At 42.6% G+C, this 10,480-nt stretch overlaps 1 protein-coding gene across 1 annotated transcript in view; it reads right to left on the reverse strand.

Moving 5' to 3' along the window:
• The window catches only part of AK3 (adenylate kinase 3), a 28,343-nt gene extending 17,869 nt beyond the window's left edge, over positions 1-10,474 (reverse strand). The window contains exon 1 of the mRNA XM_008049295.2: positions 10,468-10,474. The gene's annotated coding sequence lies outside the window, so the exon portion shown is untranslated. The remainder of the gene's footprint in view (positions 1-10,467) is intronic.
• Between the last annotated feature and the right edge of the window lie 6 nt (positions 10,475-10,480).

Genomic DNA, 10,480 nt, shown 5'->3' on the forward strand with positions numbered 1-10,480 from the left:
ACAGGCAGGGTAGATTTAGCATAATTCTTAAGAATTCTAGGACTTTTGAGATGGTAAATGAGCACTGGCTTCAACTTAAAGCCATCAACTTCATTAGGCCCTAACAAGAGAGTTATCCAATCCTTTAAAGCTTTGAAGCCAGGCACTGACTTCTCTCTAGCTACAGAAGTCTTAGATGGCGTCTTTTTCCAATAGAAGGCTGTTTCATCACACTGAGAAATCTGTTGTTTTGTGTAGCCACCTTCATCAATGATCTTAGCTAGATTCTCTTGATAACTTGCTGCAGCTTCTCCATCAGCACTTGCTGCTTCACCTTGCAATTTTTTTTCCTTTTGAGTTGGAGTCTCACTCTGTCGCCCAGGATGGAATACAGTGGCACGCTCATGGCTACTGCAACCTTGATTTGCAGGGCTCAGGCAATCCTTCCGCCTCAGGCTTCCAGCACATAGAAACATCTGCCGGCTGGGCTCGGTGGCTCAGCCTGTAATTCCAGCATTTTGGTAGGCCAGGGCGAGTGGATTGCCTGAGCCCACAGGTTCAAGATCAGTCCGGGCAACTTGGTGAGACTTTGTCTCTACAATAAATAAAAAAATAGCCGGGCATGGTAGCACGCACCTGTAGTTCTGGCCACTTGGAAGGCTGAGGTGGAAGGATCGCCAGAGCCCAGCAAGTTGATGCTATGGTGGCCATGAGTATGCCACTGCACTCCAGTCTGGGCAACAGAGTAAGACTCCAACCCAAAACAAAACAAAACAAAACTTATGAACCAATTTCTGCTAGCTTCTAACTTTCTAACTTTTCTTCTGCAGCTTTCTCACCTCTCTATGCCTTCATAGAATTAAAGAGAGTTAGGGTCTTGCTCTAGATTAGGCTTTGGCTTAAGAAAATGTTGTGGTTTGATCTATTCAGATCACTCAAACTTTCTCCATATCAGCAATACAGTTGTTTCACTTTCATACCATTTCTGTGTTCACTGAGTAGCCCTTTTAATTTCCTTCAAGGACTTTTCTTTTGCATTTACAACTAGGTTAACTGTTTTGCACAAGGAGTCTAGCTTTTAGCCTATCTTGGTCAACATGCCTTCCTCGTGCCTTTCTAGCTTTTGATTTAAAGTGAGAGTTATGTGACTTTCTTTCACTTGAACATTTAGAAGCCATTGTAGGGTTATAATTGGCCTAATTTCAATATTGTTGTGTCTTAGTAAGCCTGAGGAGAGGAGGAGAGACAGGGGAATGGCTGGTTGGTGGAGCAGACAGAACACACATATTTATCAGTAAGCTTGCTGTCTTATATGGATGCAGTTCTCGGTACCCCAAAACTATTACAATAGTAACATCAAAGATCACTAATCACAGATCACCATAACAGATATAATAATAATGAAAACATTTTAAATATTACAGATATTACCAAAATGTGACAGAGAAATGTAAAGTGGGCACATGTTGAAAAAATGGGACCAATAGACTTGTTCAAGCAGGGTTGCCACCTTTAATTTATAAAAAATACAATATCTGCAAAGCATAAGAAAACAAAGTATTCCTCTAATAACAAGTGTTGGCAAGAATGTGGCGAAACTGCAATCCTTATACACTGCTGGTAGGATTATAAAATAGTGAAGCCCAGGAGTCCTCAACCCCCAGGCCATGAACCAGTACCAGCTGGTGGTCTGTTAGGACCTGGGCTGCACAGCAGGAGGTGAGCGGCAGGCAAGTGAGTAAAGCTTCATCTGTGTTTACACTGCTCCTCATCACTTGAATTGCTGCCTAAGCACCACCTCTTGTCAGATCAGCTGCAGCATTAGAGTCTCATAGGCATGTGATCCCTATTTTGACCTGCACATGTGAGGGATCTAGGTTGCACATTCCTTATGAGAATCTAATGCCGCCGGGCTCGGTGGCTCAGCCTGTAATCCCGCGCCTTTGGGAGGCTGAGGTGAGTGGATTGCCTGAGCCCGCGGGTTCAAGACCCGCCTGGGCAGCGAGACCTCATCTCTACAATAAATCAAAAAATCAGCTGGGCGTGGTAGCGCGCGCCTGTAATTCTGGCTACTTGGAAGGCTGAGGCGGAAGGATCGCCAGAGCCCAGCAGGTCGAGGCTGCGGTGGCCGGGAGCGGCCACTGCACTCCAGTCTGGGCGACAGAGTGAGACTCCAACTCAAAAAATAAATAAATAAATAAATAAATAAAATAAATAAATAAATAAAAAGAGAATCTAATGCCTGATGATCTGAGGTGCGGCAGAGGCGGTGATGCTAGCACTGGGGAGTGGCTGCACATACAGATTAACATTAGCAGTGAGGTTTGACTGCACATCCCTCCACTCCTGTCCATGAAAAAACTATCTTCCACAAAACTAGTCCCTGATGCCAAAAAGGTTGGGGACTGCTGGTGTAGCCCATTTGTAAAACAGTGTGGCAATTGTCAAAAGGTTGAAGAAAGTTACTGTGTGACCTAGCAACCCCACTCTTTTGTAGGTGTTTAACCAAGGGAAATAAAAACATGTCCACCCAAAAACTTGTACATGGATGTTCATAGTGGCATTACTCAAAATAGCCAAGAAGTAGGAAAAAACGTAAATATCTATCAACTGATAAATAGATAAATAAAATATAGTATATCATACAACAGAATATTATTCAGCAGTAAAAAGAAATGAAATACTGACATATGTTATAATGTGAATGAATTTTGAAAACATTATGTTCAGTGAAAGAAGCTAGACACAAAAGACAACATACTGCATGATTTAATTTACATAAAATATCCAGAAGAAGAAAATCTATAAAGACAAAATAAAAATTAGTAGTTTCCTAGGTCTGGGAGTGTTAGGGAAAAATGGGTAGTGATGGATAATGAAAATAGGGTATTTTTTTTTTTTGAGATGATAAAAATGTTCTCAGATTGATTGTAACAATGGTTGTACAGCTTTGGGTCCACTAAAAACCACTGAGCCATACATACACTTTAAAAGGGTTAATTCTGGCCAAGTCCAGAGACTAACGTCATGATCTCAACACTTTGGGAGGCCAAGGCAGGAGGATTATTTGAGTCCAGAAGTTTGAGACCAGCCTAGGCAACATACTGAGATCCTGTCACTACAAAAAATTAAAAAAATTAGCTGTGCATGGTGGTGCACCTCTGTAGCCCTAGAAATTTGGGAGACTGAGGCAAAACGATCACCAGAGTCTAGGAGGTCGAGGCTTCAGTGAGCCGTGACTGTGCCACTGCACTTCAGCCTGGGCAACAGAGTGATAATCTGGCTCAAAAAAAAAAAAAAGTTAATTTTGTGGTATATGAATTAAATCTCAATATAGATTTTTTTTTTTTAAAGAACGAATGAAAAATTCCTGGTAAGCAAAAATACAAAAAAGCAAAATACAAAAAGTCACCCATAATCCCATAACTACTAATAGATAATTACTGTTGAAACTAATAATGTAAAAGGTAATGTAAAAACTTCCAGATATTTTGAGTTTTGTGTATATATAGATTATATATAATAAAATTATTTAAAATATAATGTTTTAAAATAATATATTTTATACATAATTTAATAATAGATACAATGCTATTATCTAATAATTTGTTTTTCATTATCATGAAATTTCTACATCAATAAACATTTATCCACAATATTTATTAAAACCTGGAACCTGTAATGCTTCAATGGAAGCTTACTTTTTAAAAAATGACTCAACTCCCTACTTCAAAATCTAAGCAGTTTGTTTATTACATTTCAAATATTTACTTCCTCTCAAAATTATATCCAAAGACTTTCACCCAGTAAGACCTTTGGACATTTGGTAAATTTTTATTTGCTTGATTGGCTGTAGCTTAATATTATATCTTAATAGACTCCTCATAAAAATACTGCAGTTGACCCTTGAACAACACAGGTCTTAACTACAAGGTCCACTTATACATGGCTCTTCTGCCTCTGCCACCCTGAGACAGCAAAACCAATTCCTCCTATTCTCCCTCCTCCTCACCCTACTCAACACAAAGATGAAGAGGATGAAGACCTTTATGATGATCCTCTTCCACTTCACGAATAGTAAATATATTTTCTCTTCTTTATAATTTTTAAATAACATTTTCTTTTCTCTAGTTCACTTCATTTTAAGAATACAGTATATAATACATGTAACGGTTGGGTGTGGTAGCTCATGCCTATAATCCCAGCACTTTGGGAGGCCAAGATGAGAGGATTGCCTGAACCCAAGGGTTCAAGACCAGCCCGGGCAACTTGGCAAGACCTCATCACTACAATAAATAAAAAAAAACTAGCCAGGTATGGTGGCATGTGCCTGTAGTCCCAGCTATTTGGAAGGCTGAGGTGGAAGGATCGTCGGAGCCCAGTAGGTGGAGGTTGTGGTGGCTGTGAGTGTGCCACTGCACTCTAGCCTGGGCGACAGAGTGAAACTCTAACTAAAAAAAATATATACATGTAACACACAAAATATGTATTAACTGACTGTTTATGTTATTGGTCCTATCAACAGTAGGCTACTAGTAGTTAAGTTTTCAGGGAATCAAAAGTTATATGTGGGTTTTTAACTGCATGAGAATCAGTGCCCCTAACCCCCTATAGTGCTCAAGAATCAGCTGAATTTTCTTTTCTGATTTAAAAAAAAACTACATATTTGGGGCCAGGAGTGGTGGCTCATGCCTGTAACCCCAGCACTTTAGGAGGCTAAGGTGGGAGGATTGCTTGAGCCCAGGAATTCGAGATCACTGTAGACAATGGAGCAAGATCTTGTCTCTACAAAAAAATCAACAAATTAGCCTAGCGTGGTGGTGCGCACCTGTAGCCCCAGCTACTCAGTATGTTGAGGTGGAAGGATCACCTGAGCCCAGCAGGTCAAGGCTGCAGTGAGCCCTGATTGTGCGACTGCACTCCAGCCTGGGTGACAGGGTGAGACTCCGACTCAAAATATAATAATAAAAATAAATAAAAAAGAGGTGAGTGGATTGCCTGAGCCTGTGGGTTTGAGACCCACCTGGGCAACTTGGTGAGACTTCATCTCTACAATAAATCAAAATAAGCCGGGCGTGGTAGCGCACGCCTGTAGTTCCAGCTACTTGGAAGGCTGAGGCGGAAGGATTGCCTGAGCCCAGCAGGTTGAGGCTGCGGTGGCCGGGAGCGGCCACTGCACTCCAGTCTGGGTGACAGAGTGAGATTCCAACTAAAAAAAAATAATAAAATGAATAAATAAATAGATAAAAATAAAGGAAATTTAAAACAAATTACATGTTTGAGAACTTCTACACCTATAAAACACAAAAAGAAGGCTGGGTGCAGTGGATCACACCTATAATACTAGCACTTTGGGAGGCCGTGGTGAGAAAATTGCCTGAGCCTGCGGGTTTGAGACCAGCTTGGGCAACTTGGCGAGACCTCATCTCTACAATAAATAAAAAAATTAGCCAGGCGTAGTGGTACATGCATATAATTCCAGCTACTTGAAAGGCTGAGGCGGAAGGATCACCTGAGCCCAGTAGGTTGAGGCTGCGGTAGTCGTGAGCATGCCACTGCACTCCAGCTTGGGCAACAGAGTGAAATTCCAGCTTAAAAACACACACACAAAACCTAGTTTAAAAGTAAATTGCTTATAATAAGCTAATTTTCTATAAAGTTATAAACAAAAAGTGGAAAAGGAAAAAAAGTGGAGAAGTGGAAAAAGAAATAGAGAAGGTCATAAACAATTCTTATGAATAATAACCAGAAATCCTAAAACATGAAGACATTAGTATGAGAAATAAGTGCTTGCATTATATAAAACAATTTTAAAAATTTTGTATCCCCTTTTAAAGTCTGGTCATTATCACAACATTACCCATCACCTCCTATCTGAATGAGCTTAGTCAAGCTTATTGTCTGACCAGCTGTCAAGTACAAAAGACTAACCTGTAAAACTCTCTTTTACATGTGCCAAGAGGAAGGTCTAGAGAGTATTAAACTAGATTCTGCCAAATCATTTCTAGCATCATTACATAATAAACTACATAAAATTTACTTTTAAAATGTGTCAAAATAAGACAAAATAAAAGTAGGAGAGGTCAGGTACAGTGGCTTATACTTGTAACCCCAGCAAGAAGCTCTATGTACTTTGGACCCTCCTGGCCTTTGCACAAGTACCAGGCCCCACGGTTTTGCCTGTTAAACTCTTACTCATCTTTCAACAAACATTGTAAAGGGCCCGCAGCCTCTTTGGCAACCAGAAGTTCCTCCTCTGGACTTCCATATGTAACAAACTTATCTCTATTGGGACATGTATCACACTGCTGACTACGTGTTTACATACTGCTATGAACTCAACTGTGTGCCCGTAAAGCTGTATGGTGAAACCCTAGCCCCCGGTATGACTGTATTTAGAGATGGGGCCTTTAAGGAGGTAATTAAGAGTAAATGAGGTCATAAGGGTGGGGCCTTAATCCACTAAGACTGGTATCCTTATAAGAAGATGAAGAGCCATCAGGAATGTGTGCTCACAGAGGAAAGGCCCAGTGAGAACAAAGGGAGAAGGTGGCTGTCTACAAGCCAGAAACCAGAAACCGATTCAGCCAGCACCTTGATCTTGCACTTCTAGCCTCCAGAACTGTAAGAAAAGAAACATCTGTTTAAGCCCCCCAGTGTATGGTATTGTTATGGCACCTGAACTGACGAATACACATACCTGTTTGCCCACCTGCACGCCCCCCATGCTGATTCATTTCTGTATCTCTACTACCTAGCATATATCAGGTGCTTGATGGATCCACGGATGGATGAATGGAAGAATGGGTGAATGAACAGATGAATGAGGAGACAAGTTGCCTGAATTCTTCTGGATTCTAGCCATGGGACTTTAAAAGGCCTAACTTAATTTGCTAAAAAATTTGCTAAAAAATATATATATATATAGGCCGGACGTGGTGGCTCACACCTATAATCCCACCACTTTGGAAGGCCAAGGTGAGAGGATTGCCTGAGTCCACGGATTCGAGACCAGCCTGGGCAACTTGGCGAGACCTCATCTCTACAATAAATCAAAAAAAATTAGCCGGGCGTGGTGGCGTATGCCTGTAGTTCCAGCTACTTGGAAGGCTGAGGCAAAGGATCACCTGAGCCCAGCAGGCTGAGGCGGTGGTGGCCATGAGCGTGCCACTGCATACCAGCCTGGGTGACCGAGTAAGAACCCAACTCAAAAAAAAAAAAGAGAAGATTGCCTGAGCCCATGGGTTTGAGACCAGCTTGGGCAACTTGGTGAGACCTCGTCTCTACAATAAATATAAAAAAATTAGCCGGGCATGGTGGTGCATGCCTGTAGCTCCAGCTACTTGGGAGGCTGAAGCGGAAGGATCTCCTGAGTCCAACCGGTCGAGACTGTGGTGGCCATGAGCATGCCACTGCACTCCAGCCGGGGCAACAGAGTGAGACTCCGACTCAAAAAAAAAAAAAACAATGATTACACCTCGATTTTGGCTCTGATAATTCAATACATTTACAAATATTTATTGAGAATGCATTTTTAGTCCTGAGGTATAGAACATCTGTAATAGCAATCTCATGACGCCCCTCCCTCCCCAAAGCTTCATTTTCAGTTCTCCTTGTTAAAGAATTGCTCATAAAAGAATATATGTGTATGTGTGTGTGTGTGCACACAATAATACAAAATTAAAAAGAAAAAGAATTGCCCAGAAAGACTCCAGGATGGGCACCATCTGGGCCAAGCTAAATAGCTGTAGGTGTTCCTTTCCTCCCTTCCTTGAGCCTCGTTCGTGCTGCAGAACTGAAGGCAAGAGGACAGCAAGAATGGAATGTCAGCAAGTGGTAAGGATCATCAACAAGAAGCATTATTTCTTAATTTTTTAAAAAGTTTATTTAACTGGCATTTACATGATGTTTTATCTTTATTTTTATTTTTATTTTTGATTTAGTGTAGAGACGAGGTCTTGCCAAGTTGTCCAGGCAGCTCTCGAACCCGCAGGCTCAGGCAACCCACTCGCCTCGTCCTCCCAAAGTGCTGGGATTACAGGCTGAGCCATGGAGCCCGGCCTACCTGACATTTTAAAAATATTTTGTTTCACAAACTAACATATCCTTGGGTCTTCACCAAAGGTGTTCCCCAACACCTTCACTGCCTCACCGCTCAGTAATTTTTCAGAGACTCCTATAAGGATTTTTTACTCCCCTGCACTTTGCATCACCTTACCCCATAGCAGGATTGAGGACTGTTTACCGTTACCTAACTACTTCACTGTGTTGCATCAAGAACATTTAGCAAGTCAGTGGAACAATTTAACCATTTGAAGAAGTTTAATTACTACAAGACACTTTGCTATTTATTTATTTATTTGAGTTGGAATCTCACTATATCGCCCCGGCTGGAGTGCAGTGGCATGCTTGCAGCCACCGCAGCCTCAGTCTGCTGGGTTCAAGTGATCCTTCCATCTCAGAGTTCCAAGTAGCTGGAACTACAGGCGTGCCACCATGCACAGCTAATTTCTTTTTATTCATAGAGAAGAGGTCTCACCATGTTGCCCCAGGCCGGTCTGAAACCCAAGCGCTCAGACAATCCTCTCACCTCCAACTCCCAAAATGCTGGAATTACAGGTGTAAGCCACCATGCTTGGTCACTTTACTACTCTTAAAGATCAATGTTAGCGGGGGACAGTGCCTCACGCCTGTAATCCCAGCATTTTAGGAGACCGAGGCAAGAGGATTACCTGAGCCCAAGGGTTCAAGACCAACGTGGGCAACGTGGCGAGACCTCATCTCTACAATAAATCAAAAAAATTAGCCATGCATCGTGGTGCATGCCTGTAGTTCCAGCTACTTGGAAGCCTAAGGCAGAAGAATCACCTGAGCCCAGCAGGTTGAGGCTGCCTAGCCGTGAGGGTGACATTGCACTCTAGCCTGAGCAACAGAATGAGACGCCAACTAAAAAAAAAAAAAAAAAAAAAAAAAAAAGCAGTAATACCAAACCAAATAACTCCAAGAGAAAAACTAAAAACACTGGGCTGGGGCTGATCTTCTCCCCCCATTTAAGTGTCAGTAGTTTTTAAACAGACAAACAACCGCACCTGGAAAAAACCTAAATGTTCATTAAGAGGGGACTGGTTGGTCAGACATGGTGGCTCACAGCTGTAATCCCAGCACTTTGGGAGGCAGAGGCGAGAGGATTGCCTGAGCTCAGGGGTTTGAGATCAGCCTAGGCAACTTGGTGAGACCTCTTCTCTACGATTAAAAAAAAAAAAATTAGCCGGGTGTGGTGGCATGCGCCTGTAGTTCCAGCTACTTGGAAGGCAGAGGTGGAAGGATGGCCTGAGCCCAACAGATCAAGGGTAGGTTGGCCGGGATCGTGCCACTGCACTTCAGCCTGGGTGACAGAGTGAGAATCCAACTCAAAAAAAAAAGAGGGTACTGGTTAAATAAAAGCTATTATGAAAATAGATACCTACAAACAGAATGAATGGATTTCTATGACCACATGTGGAAAAGTATCCCAGATATAAAGTGAAAAAATACTGTGCCGAGTATGTATATATTATAATTACATATTACATAAAATAAAGGATGCACATATATGTGCTTGTACATAAGTAAACACTTCTATAAGGAAACACACTGTTGCCCTCTGAAGAATGGAATGAAGACAAGGAATGAAAGAGGACTTCGCTTTTTATTTTAGGCACTTCTATTCTGTTTCCAATCCCTCCCCGCCCCTCAGCCACCTTTTTAAAAATTTTGTGCAGGCATTATTTCTATCTACACGGGCTTCAAAATGAGTTTCAAAATAGGTTCTGTTTTGGAAAGCAAAGGTCAACACTTCTGAAGAAAAAAAAAAACTGCTGTTGACTTTTTCAAAAATCAGCCTTCTTAAGATAGAATTTACATACCACAAACTTCCCCCATTGTAAAGTGTACAGATTGTTAACTGGATTTTGTGCTGAGTAGTAAGAATTTATTTTGCATGAAAAGCAAAATATTTTATGTAACCACGCACTAGAGTAGCCTTCGTGTCTAAGAAACCTCTGGGGATATCAGAATCCAAGTCAGTTTTGGGACTATAACGAGGGTAGACAATGCTCGGCCTTCAGACTACGGGAGAAAGGTCAGAACTACAAGATCTCCCAGAGCCGAGAAAAGAAAAGAAAGGCAAGCGCAAAGCCCAGCAGGGCTGACGCCAGTGTGCTCCGTGCCAGGGCACGTGGAGAGCCAGCCCCCGCCCGGCTCACCGACCCTGCAGAGCGACCGCGGCCGCGGATGGACGCGCCTCTCAAACAAAGCCAAGTGGTTTCCTTTCAGGTTTGAACTTCGAGCGCGTCCCAACTTCCTAGTCCCTGCCCCGCATAACCCTGCCCAAGCTGCCCGCGGAGGCCGGAGGTTGCGGGGTGCGGCAGTCCCGCAGCCCGCGGTCTCTCCGCCGGCGCCCGCACCCCGGCATCCGCAACGCGACCCAGGTGACAGCCCGGCGCCCACCTGTGCCCCGCAG

The sequence above is a fragment of the Carlito syrichta genome, unplaced genomic scaffold (assembly GCF_000164805.1).
Source record: "Carlito syrichta isolate Samal-C Ts95f unplaced genomic scaffold, Tarsius_syrichta-2.0.1 Scaffold131632, whole genome shotgun sequence".
Lineage (NCBI taxonomy): Eukaryota > Metazoa > Chordata > Mammalia > Primates > Tarsiidae > Carlito > Carlito syrichta.